The 21,063-nt window shown below is 34.7% G+C and overlaps 1 pseudogene; it reads right to left on the reverse strand.

The window, feature by feature from the left end:
- Positions 1–10,675: 10,675 nt before the first annotated feature.
- Positions 10,676–15,843, reverse strand: LOC140857998 (uncharacterized; annotated as a pseudogene).
- Between the last annotated feature and the right edge of the window lie 5,220 nt (positions 15,844–21,063).

Below are 21,063 nucleotides of genomic sequence, written 5' to 3' on the forward strand. Positions count from 1 at the left end.
GTCTAGTTGTTCTCTAAAACTATCCGCACTCGTCGCTCAGTATCTCTACACTGTAGACCAGAAACTCATCTATCCCGAAGAAAGCAATCTGTGTATCGGTCTATTTGGATTAATCACCATTCTCATGATGATATTATAACTGGGAGCATTTAGGAATTAATTATATATGCTTCTATTCTCAACACCTTGAGAATATGTATCGAAATATTAATTCTTTGGATGATTCAAGGATGCATCACTCTTGAATAAAAATTAAACTTATCCTTTTATTAATCAAATCAATATTTTAAGTATAAAATTATGTCCTAGATTTATTACAATACATCTCCTACTTGGACTAAAGCCAATGACCACTGATCTAAGTCTCATCTTCTCAAGATGGACTTCCATCTTTGACTGGCTCAATTGCTTTGTCAGTGGGTCTACCATATTGTTTGCAGAGTCTACTCTTCGCACCTCGACATATTTTTTTTTGAGATAGTCGTGTATGATATGAAATCGTAATTTGATGTGCTTTGATTTCTGATGAGACTTCGACTCTTTAGCAAGTACTATGGTTCCATTATTATCGTAATAGAGTGGTATAGCATTCGATGTCATAATCCCAAGCTCCGTGACAAACTTCTTAAACTAGAAGCCTTCCTTTGCAGCATTCGAAGCAGTGACATATTCAGCTTCTATGGTTGAATCCACTATGATGGGCTAGCTAACTACACCACCATTACTTACAAACACATATCCTGACATAAATTTTTTATCATCAGAATCAGACATGAAGTCTAAATCAATATACCCTTCGACTCGCATCTCAGAACTTCTAACAAAGACTATGAACAAATTCTTAGTTCTTCTCAAGTACTTAAGGATGATCTTCACAGCTATCCAATGCTCCTCCCCTGAATTTGACTGATACCTACCCATGACACTTACAGCAAAAGCAATATCAGATCGAATATACAGTATGACATACATGAGGCTCCCTATGATCGAGGCATAAAAAATTCTACTCATATGCTGAACTTCCTTAGATGTGGTCGGACACATCATCTTGAAAAGATGAATACCATGCCTAAGAGGTAAGAGTCCTCTTTTAGAATTTTCTATGCTGAACCTCTTCAGCACTTTCTTTATGTACAACTTTTGTGATAGGTCTAGCATCCTTTTAAATCTATCCTTATAGACCTTTATTCCAAGAATATAGGATGCTTTCCCTAGGTCTTTCATGGAGAATTTCTTGGACAACCATCTTTTGATCGAGATTAGCAGGGAATATCATTTTCTTTGAGGAGAATATCATCCACGTACAATATGAGGAATGTTATTATACTCTCACGACCCTCTTGTATACACAAGATTCCTCTTTATTCTTAATGAAACTAAATGATTTGATTGCATCATCAAAATGAAGATTTCAACTCCGAGAAGCTTGCTTTAATCTATATATGGATCTTTATAGCTTGCAGACTCGGTGATCACTATCACCAGATGTGAAACTCAAAGGCTGCTCCATATAGATATCTTCCTCAAGATATCCATTCAGAAAAATAATTTTCATATCCATCTGTCAGATTTCATAATCATAATAAGTTGCAACAGTAAGCATAGTATGGATGGATTTCAGCATGGCTATGGATGAGAAGGTTTCTTGATAGTCAGTATTTTCACATTGATTATAACCTTTTACCGCAAGCCGAGCTTTATAGATTTCTACCTTACCATCGGCACTTATTTTTCTTTTGTAGATCCATTTACACCCAATGGGTACTAAGATCCATTTATACCCAATGGGTATATCGAGTCAATCTATTATTTCATTGCATCTAATCATTTTTCTAAATCGATGTCAGACATCATCTCGTCAAAGGTATTAGGATCATCACCATGATCCTTATCTCTCATAAAGAATATTTTATTTACTTCCTTTGTAAGCATACCCATATACCTTTCAGGAGGACAGAAGATCCTGCTAAATCTACGAGGTGGTAGAGGAACATTAACTACTGGCTCATGAATAATAGGTTTTTGAGGATCCATAGCTCTTTGCTCTTCAGAGACCTTCTCTTCAAGCTCAACAACCTCCTACTGCCACCATCTTGGATTAACTATTTTTCTAGAAATATGACATTCTAACTCACAATCATATTGTGATCTTGTGAAAAGTAGATGTAGTATCCTATTAATTCTTTTAGATACCCAATAAAATGAGCTATTACAGATCTATTCTCTAATTTATCAGTCATCTATCTTTTGATATAAGTCGGACATCTCTAAGTCTTAAGATAACCTAGACTTAGTTTTTTACTGTACCATATCTCATATAGTGTGGTAAAAATAGATTTTGATGGAACCCTATTCAATAAATGAATTACAGTTAATAAGGCATGCCCTCAAAGATATAAGGATAAATTAGTGAAGCTCATCATGGACTTGATCATATCTAATAGGGTCTTATTCCTCCTTTCGGATATCACGTTGAGCTGAGATATTCCAAGAGAAGTCTATTGAGAGACTATGCCATTATCTTTAAGATATCTTAAAATTTTTTGACTAAGGTATTCACCTCCTCAATCAGATCGAAGAACTTTAATGGATTTGTCTGTTTGTTTTTTACTTCATTTTTAAATTTCTTGAACTTTTTAAAGGCTTCTACTTATGTTTCATCAGATATACATATCTATACCATGACAAATCATCGGTAAGGATAATAAAGTAGTTATAACCATCCCTTATCTATATATCAAATGACCCACACATATCGGTAAGTACCAGGACAAATAACTCGGTGGCCCTTTTTTCATGTCTTACAAAGGATAACTTGATCATTTTTTTTTAAAGGCAAGATTCATAAGCTGAGTACGACTTTAAATCAAAAGAGTCAAGGATCCCATCTTTTTTTAATTTATTTTTTCTATCCTCTCCAATATGGCCTGGTCTATGATGCCATAAGTACTTTTGGTTAATTTTATCTCTCGATCTCTTTTGACCTATGACACTCACTACTTACTTGTTTAAATTCATATTCATAAATAAAGACTGCCAATTAAAAGATCATGTGTAATCAATTTATTTTATAAATAAATAGAATAAAAATTTTTATTAAAATTAAAATCAAAACCATCCTATGCTAGTACAGATATGAATATCAAATTCTGACTAGCTACAGGAATAAAATAATAGTCTTTCAAATCTAATCTAAACTCTAATGGTAAACAAAGAAGATAAGAACCACTGACTTCTTCAATAACTTTTACTCTACTACCGATCCGAAGGATCATGTCACCTTCTCTCAGCCTCCTACTTTCTATTAGACCCTGCATTGAAGTATATATATGAGCACTCAAATCAGAGTTTAATACCTAACTAGAAGTAAAAGAAATCGTAAGGTTAGATTCAATTACGAGCATACCTTCTGAAGGTTTGTCACTCTTTTTGGTCTTCAGGCTCTCTTGATAGAGTGGACAGTTCCTCCTCTAGTGATCTTTTGTTGGGAAATGTATCCTAAAACTAATCGTGTGACGATTGAGTTCATCTTTGTATATGAATTATTGATAAACGAATAAAGTAACATCTTCCTTGAACTCTTATACTATGATGAAGTCTTTAGAACTATGTTAGTGTATGATAAAGAGAAAATTTATCATATAGTTCTTAAAAATGTTCGTGACTAAATGATACATCATTACAGGATGATGATGTTTATCGAGTGGAGGTCGTTGTGTGCCATATGGGTTGGTTGTCCTCTTAACCAAAGAGTGTGGTGATATTGATATGACATACAAGTGAGATGTAGGGGTACATCATTACTGAACAAGTGACTCACCTGCTGAGCATTCTACTGTCAAGAGTTGCTCGCGAAGCATATGGGTATAAATATCCTTCAGACCTGAGATCACCATAGTGACTTGCAAGTAACTCACAGTCTTTTGGTACCAAACTATCTAGATTTCTAATGCAGTAGTGGAAGGCTACTCGGTATAGTCAAGTACTTGCGAAGTTTGTGTGTAGATCAAGATGGGATTGATCTCTCTAGATTATTGGAGTTGATGTATCATTGTATTTTAATTTAGCAAAGCCTTAGCCAGGATAATCCATAAGATGGATTTGAAAGGTTAAAATATAATACGGATGAAGTAATCTCGGTTGACAGTTAATCTGAGACCATCCTAGAGCATTCAGGGTCAAAAGGATGAATTATGCGATAACCATGTGTACGAATTCTGAAATATTCTTTTGAGATAATTTGACCTATCTAGATATCGAGAATCATTGCTAGATGGTATCTCAATTAGTGCAGAAATAGATTCTTGTGCTACCGGCTTAATGTTTGAACCTATGGAGTCATGCACACAAGTCAGACAAAGTAGGAAGGAATTGGCCTATATTTATATGTCCAATTTGAAAGTACTTGACTTGATTGAACATATAAGTTAACTTGATTGAGAATTAAATTATAGATCAAATGAGCTTGAAGAGTTGACTATATCTAGCTAGCACTACACCTGAGGTTCAGATTTGATCCTAGGGATGAACAGTTGCTGATCTATGATCTATGGAGCATATGAAAGATTAGATTTAAATACTGATTAATTTTAGATTAGATCTGAATTAATTAGACTTAATTGAGTCTAAAATCTAAGTTAGACTTGGTATAAAAGTTTTAAAGAGTTTGAGATTAATAGCCTTTCAAAATTATTTCAAACTAGCTTCGAATTAGATTCGAATTGGATCCATTTTGATGAGATATGAGAATTTCTATTTGCACTGAGATTCTCATCTCATGTGGGCCAACCAACACCAAGAATGGTTCTGGTTTGGGGCATCCCATATGGGTGAGGGAGTGGGTGCAAATTGGTTGTCATAAGTGATGGCAATTATATCTCATGTAGAAATCTTTCTTTCATGAGTATTGAACTAATTCAAATTAGATTTGAGTTAGAACTCCTATACTTATTAGGTCATGAGATTCATCTATAAATAGAGAGGATCTCTATCTATTGATACATAACAAACAAATCAGATTGAGAGAAGAGAGAAAGAGAGAGAGAGGCATGAGAAAAAATAGGTCCCCTTCTTCTCCTTGGCCTCTCCCCTTTATTGCCCCCCCTTCTCCCTTGGGCGTGGGCCCTCCTTGAGTGTCCCACTTGGTGGTGTGAGATGTCACACCAGTACATCTCCTCCCTTATTTGATTGGGTTGTGAAGGTGATTGGATCAAAGTTCATCCTACTTTCCTATGACGTCTAGCGTGCATGCGAAGTAGAAGGTCTATGCATTCATGCCTCCGTGAAGGTTTACATCAGATTATTTGAGATTTGATCTCTAATTTCACTGCTAATCAGGTAAGAATTTTATCATTATTCATATAGATTAATAAAAAAAATTTTAGATGCAACTTGGGCCTTCCGAAGAGAAATAATTTTTCTTCCCTTCAATTGGTATCAGAGCAGGTCTGAAATATATGCATGTATAATTAAATTTTTTATAATTAATTATATAATATATAATTGAGATTTTTTATAAAATATTAAATCTAATTTAAATCTATTTATATAAAATTTTTAATCTAATTTTAATTGAATTAAATGAGCCTAATCAATTATTGATTAAGATTATTATAAGTTCGTTATAACATAATTCTACTATTACTAAATTTTTGATGGAATAACAATATGAATTAAAATCTATTTTAAATTTATTTTAATAGAATTTTAATATTATTATTTTCATTATGAAGTGTGGTTTATTTCAGATCTGAATTGGATCTGTTTCGATGGATATTTAGATCTAAATCCTATCGAAATTCAGCACTGTATGAAAATAGATTTAACCAAAAATTTATTCTTTTTGCATTCATGTTTGCATCTAATTAATTTTTTATATGATATCAAATCTGAAATTGATATTTTATAATTAGTATAAAATATATTTTAGATCTGATATGATGTATATGATACATTAAATCTAATTAAATTAGATGAAGAACATGATTAATAAGATCAAGGACATGTTCATGACATAAAAATATTTTATCAATGATTGCATGTTGATATAATTACATATAAAATTAGATTTTAGATCTTAGTAGCCTAATACTCGAATTGATGAGATCATCAGACCATCCGATCATAGAAAATTGAAGAGATTAATCACTTTTTTATCTATTCGATGGATTATCTTATGACGTGTAGGGGTGTCATTGTGATCCGATTTCATGAAGAAGAAAAGCAAACAGATTTTTATATATTTTTTTGATCATAAATATATTTAGATTAGATCTAAAGTAATTTATGATTCTTACAATAGGATAAAATTTAGATATAAAATTATTTTAGATCTGCATTGTATGTTACATAAGATATAATCGATATAGATCTAAAAGTTGTCATGATGCATGAGATGTATGTATGAAGTTTAGATCATACTTATGCATGTTTAATTATTAAACATACTATAAAAATTTATTTTCATATGTTGAAACATTTGGTATGCTTCACCTAAAACCCTTGTAGAATAGTTCTACAGATTGAAATACACATTTCACACACTTAATTTTGAATTAAGTTTGAATGATCTAGATTTGAGAATTGAAGATCATTAAAACACCACATAAATCGATGGGCAAAGGGTTAGTATGAATCAGATCCTTCTAATGGATTAGACCTAGGGTTAGAAATACATATGGACCATGTAGAGAAATTGATTAAATCTAATTAAGTATTGAATTAGATCAGGTTAGTATTTTTCTAAATCAATCTTAATAGTTGAAGTTTGATCAAATCCATGTGTTTGACCCTAATAAATGGATCATGATCATAGCTCCATGGTTGAGCTCGAATATTTTGGTGAACTAAATCGAAACTAATTAACCAGTTGGTGTCTAAGGTAAGTTTGACAGATTCGATCAAGTGATTTTTAATTAGGACCTATTTATCTAGATGCGTCTACAATGAGTTAAGGGCACATCCTTCCCCCTAATCTCACTTACTTGGCCAACATGGTAGATTATATTTTGATTAGATCACTAGTCGTTTCATACAGACCCATGCCATTAAGGTGAATTAGTGTGACTGATTTAGGTGTCTTTAGACCAGCTTATGTCTAATCCTTTACATGACTTGGTGAAGTCAATGGGAGGATTTACAGCTTGCAGGTCGACTTTTTCTCCTATTCTCAGATCAATGAAATCAAATTTTTTAAATTATTAGGTCTATAAAGTGATAAAATTATGAGATAACTTGATCATTGTCTCCCATTAAGGTGCATGATAATGAGTCTAATATTTCAAATAGGCATTGGAGGTGCGACACACTTTGTGTCTATTACGTATTGAAATTGTCATTCATCATATGACCATCATGATGTACCTTCATACCAATGCTTAGATAGATCGAGCCACACTCAGGCCTAGACATCCGTTTGTGGGATACACTTGGTGTCTCATGTTAATGGTTGGACCTAATCAGGATTTTCAGTGGAGGTGTGATGCTTGTCGAATTCATCAAAATTAATTACTGCTCTCACTAGTTCGTATAATTTTTCTTGTAGTGTTAGTGAGTCCAGGTCGAACCCCCGAGACTAAATGTGATGATCAGATTTAATAAATAAAAAAAGTTGAAGCAAATGTGAAATCATAGAAATAATTAAAATAAAATGTAATTAAAGAAAAAAAAGACATCAATTCAAACAGATTCGATTTAAGGGAGTTCGTGCTAGGTTGCAGATTGATCATTGCCATATGAATATATTATTCTCTCTTCGAATGGTTAGCCAAGAATTTATCTAGGAGCTAGATAAATCCCATCTTCCCTACATTCGTTAATTCAAGCCCAGTACCCAAATTAAATTCTTATCAATAAATCAATTGGTATTAAGCAATCCTCATGAATTCATTGATAGCATTATATACTAGGACTAAGCTGAGAATGAACAATAATTTAACAAGCATAAATTATTTAATTCATTCTATGTTTCCTCTTAGACAAACAATGAAAACTGGGATCATAATTATTTTGCCTAAGTGCTATTTTAATCAAGTTGCATAACAATTACGGGTTAAGAACTTAGTTTGGCATTCAATCACGTAGACAAACAATTAATAGGCCTTTTAATCAATTAATGCACGTAATAAATCAATAATAAAACAAAGAAACATAGATATTCAAATAGAGTGTAATATTAGAATTACAAATCTGGTCTCACAATCAAGCTAACCAAGCTAGAAATCCCTTGAATCGAACAAAAGATTTAACCACTCATGGAAAATGAAAATAACAAAAGTTTTTTTTTTCTCCCACCTAGCAGCCAAGAACTCCCCAAAAACAACATCCTCCCAAAAGCCCCCAAGTCTGCCAATAAAATAATACACCCCCCCCCTCGGCTGCCAATTAAAGCATTATTAATTTAAAGAAGGTGGCCCAAACAGATTTCACAAATTGAGAAAAGTTACTAAGACAATCTCCTACATTAAGGAAAGGTGCAAAAATAAATTTCTTAAATTAGAAAAATGATAATTAATTCTAATGTCTTTCTGAAATTGTGTCTCCCTTTAATTCTGCCAATAGATTTTTCTCCTACAGTCTTTTATCCCAGTTTTAGACAGGATAGCAATGTTTTTGGGCTTTGGGCTCTTCATAAGAATTGTAGCTCATTAAATTTATTTGAATTGAGACTTTTGGATAATCTCATTTGGATTTTTTGGAAAGCTTAGGATGTCTACTATAACTTCTTGAAGACCATTTCTTCCAATTCAAATATTTAGCTTACCAAAAAAAAATCTGCAAGAAGCCCAAAAGCTTGAAATCACATAATGCTGAAAATTATGTCTCATACATGAACATAAGCATTAATCATCATAATAAAATATTAAATATGCAAAATAGACTAAATGTAGGGAGAAATAAAATGTAGAATTATGCCTCTATCAAATTCCCCCACACTTACCTTTTGCATGTCCTCGGGCAAATTAGGCTGGACAATTAACTAAACACAACCAAACATAAACCACAATTCACTAATTCCCCAATGACACCGTACAAATATTATACACCATAATTCTTAAACAAAATCAAGAATTCAAACACCATAACACATCATGAATTAAACACACTCAACAAACTTAAACTAAAAGAAACAAGAAACTTTCATTCAAAAAGCAATTAACAAGTATGGTAGACACTCACACATCACTCTTAATTCATTCAAGTATTTGAAGAGTAGGAGAGATTCACTCAAGATTCAATTCAAGCTAAATCACTACCATAAGCTTGCTTGCTCATCTAATCTCCATCACTTGTATCACATGCCACACATAGATCCAATGGTCTTTCACCAGGGTTGTAATGGGGCTTAGGTTCAAGATAGGAATCAAAAGGATAATGAAGTTAAAACCCAAGAAACTAATAGAGCATTAAGACATAAATTGAGTAAATTAAGACATTAAAGGCCCAAACATTCAAACATTCTAGTTTCTTTTCTCATTCCTTCCTCTTGAAGACTATGTCTTGCAACTTTATTTTCTTTCTTTCTTTTTTTCTTTCTTTCTTTTTTTTCTCTTTTCTTTTTTTTTCTCTTTTCTTTTTTTTTTTTTGAGTAAATACATAGCAAGAACAACTTACTCTCATTACATTCCATTTTTCAAAATACAAGCATAATAATCAACAATAGCACCCCCACACTTATTGAATACACATTCTTGTCTCAAAACCCATTAAATAGTTCCCAATGCTCTACTAGCCTTGAGGTAGGTAAATCATAAGGGAAAATGGTTCATGGCTCATAAATAAGGGTTTCAATCAATCAAAAGAGTTTAAAAGCTCAAAGTGGTTTCACTAAAGTCAATTGATTCCAAGTTGGCCATTTAAGCTAAGTGGTTTAAAATCCTATATGCCATTATCATTTCTATATGTGCAAGTGAATTTAGTAACTTTGACTAGCATTTACAAGCAAGTTCTAAAGTAACCTAGCATGAATGAACACACTCACAAAGGAAATATGAGGTTGACATGTATGTTTCAATCTAAAGAGGCTCAAAAACTCACCCAAAAATGTTTTTGGTCTACCAAAACAAGTTACTACTCTTCAAAATCAAGCTCAAGTCAAATTTAGCCTAAGTATGCAAGTTATTCATTCAATCATGTTATGGTACTCTCATCTCAATTTAATCTAAGTTTATAGCATATGAATCCATAAACATCATTGGGGAAACATCCTAACAACACTCAAATATGGATTTTTTTTTTTAATATCAAAAGCATGCATAATCCTCTCCCCCACACTTACAATTTACATTGTCCTCGATGTAAAGCCCAAATGCAAAAAAAAAAAAGGCAAAAACAAACACAATGCATATGAATATAAAAAGAGAAGGGATAAAGAAAGCAAATCTGATCATGGCCAGTTGGCCACCCTTGGGTTGCCTCCCAAGCAGCGCATTTGTTTAACGTCGTTAGCCCGACATTGTAGTTCTCCTCAATCTGAATAAACTGGATCCTTCAATTGTACTTCATTTATCGTATGCTCCTGAAAATCTTCATAAAACGGCTTGAGTCTATGTCCGTTTACCTTGAACACCTTGTTAGTTTTGAAGCTTTGAACTTCAATTGCACCATAAGGAAACACATTAGTAACTTTAAAGGGTCCAATCTAACGAGAACATAATTTACCAGGCATCAATTTAAATCACAAATTGTGAAGCAAGACTTTCTGTCCAACCACAAATCGCTTCCTAGCAATCATCTTATCATGAAATGCCTTGGTCTTATCCTTGTAAATTCTCGAATTCTCATATGCCTCAAGTCGTATCTCCCCCAATTCTTGCAATTGCAGCTTCCTTTGCATACCAGCTTCATCCATATCCATGTTGCAGCTCTTTACCACCCAATAAGCCTTGTGTTCCAGCTCGACAGGAAGATGACATGACTTACCAAAGACCAACTTATAAGGAGACATCCCAATAGGTGTCTTATATGCTATCCTGTAAGCCCATAATGCATCATTAAGTCTAAGGCTCCAGTCTTTTCTGTTCGGCTTCACAATTTTTTCCAAGATGGATTTTACTTCTCTATTGGATATCTCAACTTGACCATTTGTTTGGGGGTGATAAGCCATAGATGTTTTATGAAAAACACCATACTTCTTCAATAAAACTTCTACTGTCCGATTGCAGAAATGGATTCCTTGATCACTAATCATTGCTCTTGGTATGCCGAACCTGCTAAAAATGTTGGACCTAATAAAACCTACAACAGCTTTGGAATTGTCAGTTTTGGTGGCCTTTGCTTCCACCCATTTCGAAACATAATCCACTGCAAGCAATATATAAACAAAACCAAAAGATGAAGGAAATGGACCCATAAAATCAATACCCCACACATTAAAGATTTCATATAATAGTATAGGGGTTTGTACCATCACATTCCTACAGGTTAAACCTCCATTCCTTTGACACTGTTCACAATTCTTGCAAAATACATAAGAATCACGAAATAGTGTAGGCCAATAAAAACCACTATCTAATACTTTCCTAGCTGTTCTCTTAGATCCAAAATGACCTCCGCAAGCATAAGCATGACAAAACATAAGGACAGACTGGATTTCAGAATCAGGCACACATCTCCTAATAATCTGATCTGAACAGTATTTTCATAAGTATGGATCATCCCACACATAATATTTTGCCTCGCTCTTAAGTTTATCTTTCTTTGCTCTACTTATGTAATTAGGTAAGGTCCTACCCACCAAATAATTCACCAAATCAGCATACCAAAGAACCATACCTCGCAGAGCAAATAATTGCTCATCAGAGAAAAATTCTTGCAATGGCTCAGAATTCTCTTTTCTCACCAATCTACTCAAATGATCAGCCACTAGGTTCTTAGCTCCCTTCTTGTCTTTGATTTCAAGATCGAACTCTTGCAAAAGAAGAATCCATTTGATTAGTCTAGGCTTCGACTCCTTCTTTGCCAAGAGATGTTTCAAAGCTGCATGGTCAGAAAACACAATAACTTTAGAGCCAAGTAAATATGACCAAAATTTATCTAATGCAAACACAATAGCCAAAAGCTCTTTTTCGATTGTCGAATAATTGCATTGAGCCGAATTGAATGTTCTGGATGCATAATGAATCACATGAGGTTGCTTACTCGTTGCCCTAAAACAGCTCCTACTGCATAATTACTGGCATCACACATTATCTCAAATGGCAAAGTCCAGTTAGGAGGTTGAATTATGGGAGCTATGGTTAATGCAGATTTTAACTTATCAAAAGCTTCCTTGCACTCTTGGCTAAACTCAAAGCGCACCTCTTTTTGTAGCAATCTAGATAATGGCAGGGCAATCTTCGAGAAGTCCTTAATAAATATTCGGTAAAAACCTGCATGGCCAAGAAAAGAACGCACTTCCCGCACACTTGTGGGGTATGGTAAATTCACAACTAAATCAATCTTAGCCTTATCTACCTTAATACCTCTACATGAAACAACGTGACCTAAGACACTTTCTTTTTCTACCATAAAATGATATTTTTCAAAATTCAACACAAGGTTTGTCTCAATGCAACACTCAAGAACACAGGATAGATTATCCAAACAAGCATCAAAAGAATCACCATATACAGTAAAATCATCCATGAATATTTCAAATGCAATTTTCTATTAAATCTGAAAAAATACTCACCATGCATCTTTGAAATGTTCCCGATGCATTACAGAGTCCGAAAGGCATCCTTCTAAATGCAAAAGTTCCAAATGGGCATGTAAATGTGGTTTTCTTCTGATCTTCAGGTGTAGTCAAAATTTGATTATACCCAGAATATCCATCAAGAAAATAGTAATTAGACTTACCTGCCAGTCATTCAAGCATCTGATCGATGAACGGTAGAGGAAAATGATCTTTCCTTATCACTGTGTTCAATTTGCGGTAGTTTATGCACATACGCCATCCACTCTGAATTCTTGTTCGAACAAGCTCATTATCTTGATTCCTGACCACCGTTACTCCAGACTTTTTCGGCACAACTTGAATTAGACTCACCCATCTGCTGTCTAAAATTGGGTATATAACTCCTACATCCAATAGTTTCAAAATCTCCTTTTTGACCACCTCCATCATCACAGGAATCAATCTCCTTTGAGCTTCTTAGCTTGGTTTGGCACCATCTTCCAACAAAATTCGATGCATGCACATTGATGGACTTATACCTTTGATGTCCGCTATAGTCCATCCAATGGCTGTTTTGTGGTCCCGTAGCACTCTCATAAGCCTCTCTTCTTGCATCGAGGTCAAATCCTTTGTGATGATAACTGGTAATGTCTTATCACTTCTCAAGTAAGCATACTTTAAGTGATTAGGAAGAGGTTTCAGATCCAAAACTGGTGCCTGCATCACAGAAGGTAACAATTTTGAGGAGGATAGTGGTAACTCAATTTTACAAACATCATACCTTTTAGGAATCGAAGGCAATGATTGTAACACCATAATTATCTCTTCAACTTTAGAACTCAGTTGCAATGCTGTATCAGACTCCCTCAAACCTTGACTAAGCACTACCTCCAACTCATCCTCATCTCTCAATTCAAAAACCTACTGTGTAAACAATCAACCACATCAATAGAAAATGCAGATTGAATATCACTAGGGTACCTCATTGCCTCAAATATATTAAATTTGACAATCTCTCCATCAAACTGCATGGTAAGGGTACCATCATGAACATCAATCTTTGTTCTAGTTGTTTTAAGAAAAGACCTTCCTAACAAAATTGGGGTAGGATTTGGAGAGGTACTGTCCTCCATATTTAAAATATAAAAATCAGTAGGAAAAATTAGCTCATTCACCTATACCAAACTATCCTCAACTACCCCCTCAGGGTATGCATTAGAATGATTAGCTAACTGGATAACCACACCCGTTTCTTTTAATGGACCCAATTTCAAAGATGCATAAATTGAATGTGGCATGACATTTATGGATGCACCTAAATCTAACATGGCACATTCAAACTTAGTATTACCAATCACACATGGAATTGTAAATGTACCTAGATCCTTGCATTTTGGGGGTAACTTACGTTGGATCACTGCTGATACATTTTCCCCCACACTGATCTTCTTATCACCCCTTAGCTTCCTTTTCGTAGTGCATAACTCTTTAAGAAACTTTGCATACCTTGGGATTTGCTTGATGGCATCTAGTAGAGGAATGTTTACTTCTACCTTTCGAAAAGTCTCAAGGATCTCCCTTTCTTGATCTTCCTTTTTAGATTTGGATAACCTACTAGGAAAAGGCAGAGAAACATAATTAGTAGAATTATGCACAATAGGTTGAGATTTTACCTTGGAAAAATTCTCAGCATCATTTTTGGCCTCCTTCTCTTCTTGATTTTTCTTAGCCAAATCTAGAGGGTTTTGAATGGGGGCTTCAATTTCTTTTCCACTTCGCAGTGTAATGGCACTTGCATTCTCACATGGGTTTATGATCATTTGGGAGGGCAATTTCTGAGAGCCTTGAGCCTCAAGCTTGCTCACTAATGTTGCTAGCTGACTAATCTGCTTCTCCAAGTTTTGAATGCTGTTTCTTGTCTCATGTTGAAACTGTTGTGTATTGGTTGCTAGCGCCTTAACAATCTCATCAAGTGACATATTTGGAGACCGATTTACTTGCTGCCTAGCTTGAAATGAAGGTTGGTACTGATTCTGAGCAGCTTTGTTCCCATAGCTCAAATTTAGGTGATCTCTCCATCCAGGGTTGTACGAGTTGGAATATGGGTCATATTTGCATTGGGACTGCCCTGGAAAGCCTCCTATAGCATTGCCTTGCTGAACTTGTTCTTCCTCTTGCAAAGTTGGACACATATCCAAAGCATGACCAATAATCGAGCAAATACCACATGCCTTGACTTGCTGCCTATTTCCTACAACAACTTGATGCATAAGAGAGGTTAGTTCTTCCACTTTTTGTTCAAGAGAAGATGTGCTTACCTCATTCACTCTCTTGGGTGTATGATCCATCCTTGTCCCAAATTGTTGAGAATTTGCTGCCATGTTGGAAATCAAATTTTTTGCAGCCTCCGATGTTTTGTCCACCAAGGCACCTCCACTAGCTGCATCTATCATACTCCTATCCATTGGCAGCAAACCTTCATAAAAATATTGGATTAAGAGCTGATCACTAATCTAATGATGTGGGCAGTTCGCACATAATCTTTTAAATCACTCTCAATATTCGTACAATGTTTCTTCATTATTCTGCTGAATACCACAATATCTCCTTATGTTGGCAGCTCTGGAAGCAAGAAAATTTTTCTCTCAAAACAACTGCTTCATCTCATTCCATGAATCAATGGAGCCCGATGAAAGATAGTACAACCAGTCCTTAGCCAAGTCTGCTAAGAAAAATTGAAAAGCTCACAGTTTGATTTGTTCTTCCTAAATTTCTTACAGTTTCATACTTGAACACACCACATGGAACTCCTTCAAGTGCTTATGTGGATCCTCCCCTACAAGACCATGAAAGGTGGGTAATAAATGTATTAGTCTCGATTTTAGTTCAAAAGCAGCATCTAACATAGGGTACTCAATACACAAAGGCTGTTGATTTAAATCAGGGGTAGCCAACTCCTTTAAAGTTTTGTTATTTGTAGTCATGGCTTCCTCTACTTCTGAACCACTAGAGGAATTGTCAGAAATTAATTTAAGAGCTATGTTGATGCTCGGTGAAGAAATAAGTGCTCTCCTAGGTGTTGAAGCTTGTTCTGCCGAAATTTGTCTAGCTTCTCTCCTTAATCTGTGCAAGATTCTTTCAATTTCTAGATCAAATTTCAATTTACCAGAATGAGAGGCTCGAGTCATAGACCATAAACACTCAGAAAATTGGCCACTGAAGTGCTTAATTGAGACCTGCAAACCACAAATCTTCACAAACATGGTTAAGGTAGCACTATTTATTAATAAGAATCATCAAATTAAAGTACATAATCAACAAGAACAAATTGATCAAAAATCAGTCCCCAGCAACAGTGCCAAAATTTTGATGCTTGCCGAATTCATCAAAATTAATTACTGCTCTCACTAGTTCTTATAATTTTTCTTGTAGTGTTAGTGAGTCCAGGTCGAACCCCAAAGACTGAATGTGATGATTAGATTTAATAAATAAAAAAATTTGAAGCAAATGTGAAATCAAGGAAACAATTAAAATAAAGTGTAATTAAAAAAAAAAGACTTCAATTCAAAATAGATTCGATTCAAGGGAGTTCATGTTAGGTTGCAGATTGATCATTACCATATGAATATATTATTCTCTCTTCAAATACTTAGCCAAGAATTTATCCAGGAGCTAGATAAATCTTATCTTCCCTACATTCATTAATTCAAGCCCAGTACCCAAATTAAATTTTTATCAATAAATCAATTGGTATTAAGCAAGCCTCATGAATTCATTGATAGCATCATATACTAGGATTAAGCTAAGGATGAACAACAATTTAACAAGCGTAAATTATTTAATTCATTCTATATTTCCCCATAGACAAGCAATGAAAATTGGGATCATAATCATTTTGCCTAAGTGCTATTTTAACCAAGTTGCATAACAATTACGGGTTAAGAACTTAGTTTAGCATTCAATCACATAGACAATAAATTAATAGGCCTCTTAATCAATTAATCTACATAATAAATCAATAATAAAATAAAGAAACATAGATATTCAAATAGAGAGTAATATTAGAGTTATAAACCTGGTCTCACAATCATGCTAACCAAGCTAGAAATCCCTTGAACCTAACAAAAGATTTAACCACTCATGGAAAATAAAAATAACAAGAGTTTTTTTTTTCTCCCACCTAGCAGCCAAGAACTCCCCAAAAACAATATCCTCCCAAAACCCCCTAAGTCTACCAATAAAATAATACCCCCCCCCTCGGCTGCCAATTAAAGCATCATTAATTTAAAGAAGGCGGCCCAAACAGATTTCACAAATTAAGGAAAGTTACTAAGACAATTTCCTAAATTAAGGGAAGGTGCAAAAACAAATTTCTTAAATTCAAAAAATGATGATTAATCCCAATGCCTTTCTGAAATTATGTCTCCCTTTAATTCTGCCAATAGATTTTTTTCTTGCAGTCTTCCATGCCAATTTTTGACAGGATAGCAACATTTTTGGGCTTTGGACTCTTCATAAGAATTGTAGCTTATGAAATTTATTTGAATTTAGACTTTTGGATAACCTCATTTGGACTTTTTGGAAAGCTTAGGATGTCCACTACAACTTCCTAAAGACCATTTCTTCCAATTCAAATATTAAGCTTACCAAAAAAAAACCTACAAGAAGCCCAAAAGGTTGAAATCACATAATGCTAAAAATTATGTCTCATACATGAACATAAGCATTAATCATCATAATAAAATATTAAACATGCAAAATAGACTAAATGTAGGGAGAAATAAAATGTAGAATTATGCCTCTATCAAGGTGCCACACGCCTGCTGAAGGGATACCTGGGGTAAAACCCAATTGCTAGAAATTATTTGGACAAATAATTGATTGTGAACCTACCCATGGATGCACTAGGATTGGCTGAGCCACACTCGGATCTGAATGCAGTCTGTGTGGATTCTAGTACCCACTAAGGAATTAGCGTAATTCTTCAAGTTGGAGGTAAAGGCTACCAATTCATAAAAATAGTAGTAGGATCTTTAGACTAAAGTTCATATCTTCAGGATTAAAAATAATTCATATACTAATAGGCTAATATTTTTTCTTTCAGTTATGGCCAACACACTATCCCTCCGTACGCTGTTGGACAGCGACAAGCTCATCGGACCCAACTTCGATAGCTAGTATCGAAAGTTGAAGATCATCTTGGAGCATGAGAAGATTTTATATATCCTTATAGATGAGGCACCTGAAGAACTTGCAGCCAATGCTCCTCGTGCCACGAGAGATACTTACATGAAGTGGCTCAATGATCGCATGACTGTATGTTGTGTAATGAGGGCAGCTATGAACAACGAACTTAGTTGTAAGTTTGAGGATGCACAACCAGAGGAGATCATTCAAATATTGAATGGGTCCTTCGACACCTCTAAGGATGCGAAGAGATACAAAATCTCCTATGCAGTGTTCAATGCCCGTATGCGAGAGGAGACTTCAATCACCGATCTTGTATTGTATATAATTGAACAGATTGAATGCCTTAACAAACTTGACTTTTCATTGCATGAACAGTTAGGCAATGATGCTATCCTCAATTTGCTATCGAAATCCTATCTATCCTTTCTCAGTCATTATAAAATGATGAAGCCTGTGGTGAACTATCATGGTTTGCTAAGATTACTGTAGATTTTTGAGAAGGATCATCAGCTTCAGAAGGAGCCAGTGAATTTAGTGGTAGGTTCATCTGCAGAGCGTCGATCCTTTAGGAGAGGAAAGAAGAAAAAGATACAGAAATCTCATGCCACTGATCCTAAGCAGAGCAAACCATTAAAAGTTGACAAGAACTGGATAGAGTGCTTCTTTTGCAAGAATTGAGTCATTGAAAAAAAAATTATCCTGCTTATATAGCCACCCTTAACCTATACAGGCCTAAAAATAAGAAAAAGAAGCAAACGATTACTTCGCAAGGTACTTATATGATAACTCCTTGTAATTTCTCTATTTGTGATACTATTACTTGGGTATTGGATACCAGAAGTTCTATTAATATATGCAATTCATTGCAGGGACTAGAGGTAAGTAGGAAGTTTCAAGAGGGCGAGCAGTTTCTTAACATTAGAGATAGAAGTCTTGTTTCAGTTATGATCTTGAAAACTTTACAGCTTGTTTTCGAGTCTAGTGGTGTCATGTTAGATGATTGTCATTATTATCCCTCCTTTATGATGAATGTCATATCTGTAGGCCTTTTGACCAAACTTGGTTATAAGTTTATAATAAAAGATGACTTTTATGATATCATTATGAATGATATTATAATTATGCATGAACAATTAAAACATGGCATATACATAATATCACGGTCTGTTAGTGTAATGTACATAGTCAGTAAATGTCCTAAGTTAGATAATGTCAGTGAATCCTACCTTTGGTATTGTAGGCTTGGTCATATGAATAAGAATAGGATTGACAGGTTGATTAAGAAATATATCCTTGAAATAGATGATTGTGAATTATTTCCTACCTGTGAATTCTATCTATTTGGTAAGATGACTAAGTCACCTTTTAAAGAAAAAAGTGAAAAAACCAGTGATGTTCTAGGTCTAATACATACTGATGTATGCAGACCTATGAACATAAGTGCCAAAGGAGGATACTTCTACTTTATTATATTTATAAATGATCTATCAAGGTATGGGTATGTCTATCTTATGAAGCATAAGTCAGAATCATTTAAAATATTCAAACGATTCTATACTGAAGTAGAGAAATAAAATGAAAAGAGTATTAAGAACCTTCAATCAGATTGATATGGTGAATATCTCACCAGTAAGTTTCTGACATATCTAGAAGAGAATGAAATTCTCTCACAGTGGACCCCTCTTGGAACATCACAACATAACGAAGTTTCAGAGAGGAGGAATCGAACCTTGTTAGACATGGTCCGATCTATAATGGCTTTGTGAGTTTGCCAATTTTCTTTTGGAGATATGCTTTAGAAACTATCTGCTACATTTTGAATAAGATGCCCAATAAATTTGTCGATAAAACTCCATATGAGATATGGACTGGACGTAAGTCAGTGCTCTCTAGGGGTGTCCAGTTTATGTCAAGCATTTAAAGACAGATAAGCTTGGATCAAAGTCTGACAGATACTTGTTCGTAGGGTACCCAAAGAAAACTAAAGGGTACTACTTCTATCTCGCTGTAGAACAAAAGATGTTTGTCAGCAGCTAGGCAGTCTTTTTGGAAAAGAAGTTCTTTGATGAAGGAGCTAATGCTTGTAAAATTGAACTTGATGAAATTCATGAGGTGGAAAGACTGACACACATAGAATTGAATTTGATTGGTGAATCAAATTCAGAGCCAGTAGAGGTGCCATTGAGAAGATTCGATAGAGTACCGCATCGATCGGATAGATATTATAATTTTTTGGTCTGGGACGGTGACCCCATCGAACTTGATGAGAATGATGAGGATCCGATCACCTATATGGAGGCTATGCAAAGGTCCGACTCCCAAAAATGGTTTGAGGCCATAAAATCTGAGATGGAGTCTATGAAGATCAATGGTGTATGGACACTAGTTGATCCACTCGAAGGGATAAAATTCATAAGGTGTAAATGAATTTTTAAGAGGAAAAGAGAAGCGGACGGGAAGGTAGAGACCTATAAAGCCTATCTAGTTGCCAAGGGTTACCGTCAGCATTATGGTACTGACTATGACGAGACGTTCTCTTCTGTGACAATGCTCAAGTCCATCCGAATTATGCTTGCTATAGCTGCATACTTAAATTATAAGATCTGACAGATGGATGTCAAAACCACTTTGTTTAACAGAGAGTTGAAAAAAGAGATGTATATGATACAACCTGAAGGGTTCACCTCCACAGATGAGTCGAAAGTGTACAAGCTGAAAAGGTCTATTTATGAACTTAAGCAGGTGTCTAGGAATTGGATCATGTATTTTGATAAGGTGATCAAAATGTATGACTTCATTAGGAATGGGAAAGAGCCTTGTGTTTATAAGTGGACTTTCGATTCTGTAGTCATCTTTCTTGTGCTGTATGTGGATGACATACTGTTTCTAGAAAATGACATCCCAACTTTGCAGAGTGTGAAGCTGTGGTTATCATCACAGTTCTTCATGAAGGACTTGAAAGAAGCATCCTACATCCTTGAGATGAAGATCTATAGGGATAGATCTAGAAGGTTGCTTGGATTGTCCCAATCATCGTACATCGATACCTTATTGAAGCGGTTCAACATGGATAATTTCAAGAAAGGCTATCTTCTGATAGGTCATGAAATTTTTCTTTTCAAAAAAGATTATCCGATAACTCTTGAGAAGAGAGTGCATGAGTAGAATACCATATGCTTCGACAGTAGGATCTATCATATACACTATAACATGTATGA

The sequence above is a fragment of the Elaeis guineensis genome, chromosome 5, assembly GCF_000442705.2.
Source record: "Elaeis guineensis isolate ETL-2024a chromosome 5, EG11, whole genome shotgun sequence".
Taxonomy (NCBI): Eukaryota; Viridiplantae; Streptophyta; class Magnoliopsida; order Arecales; family Arecaceae; genus Elaeis; species Elaeis guineensis.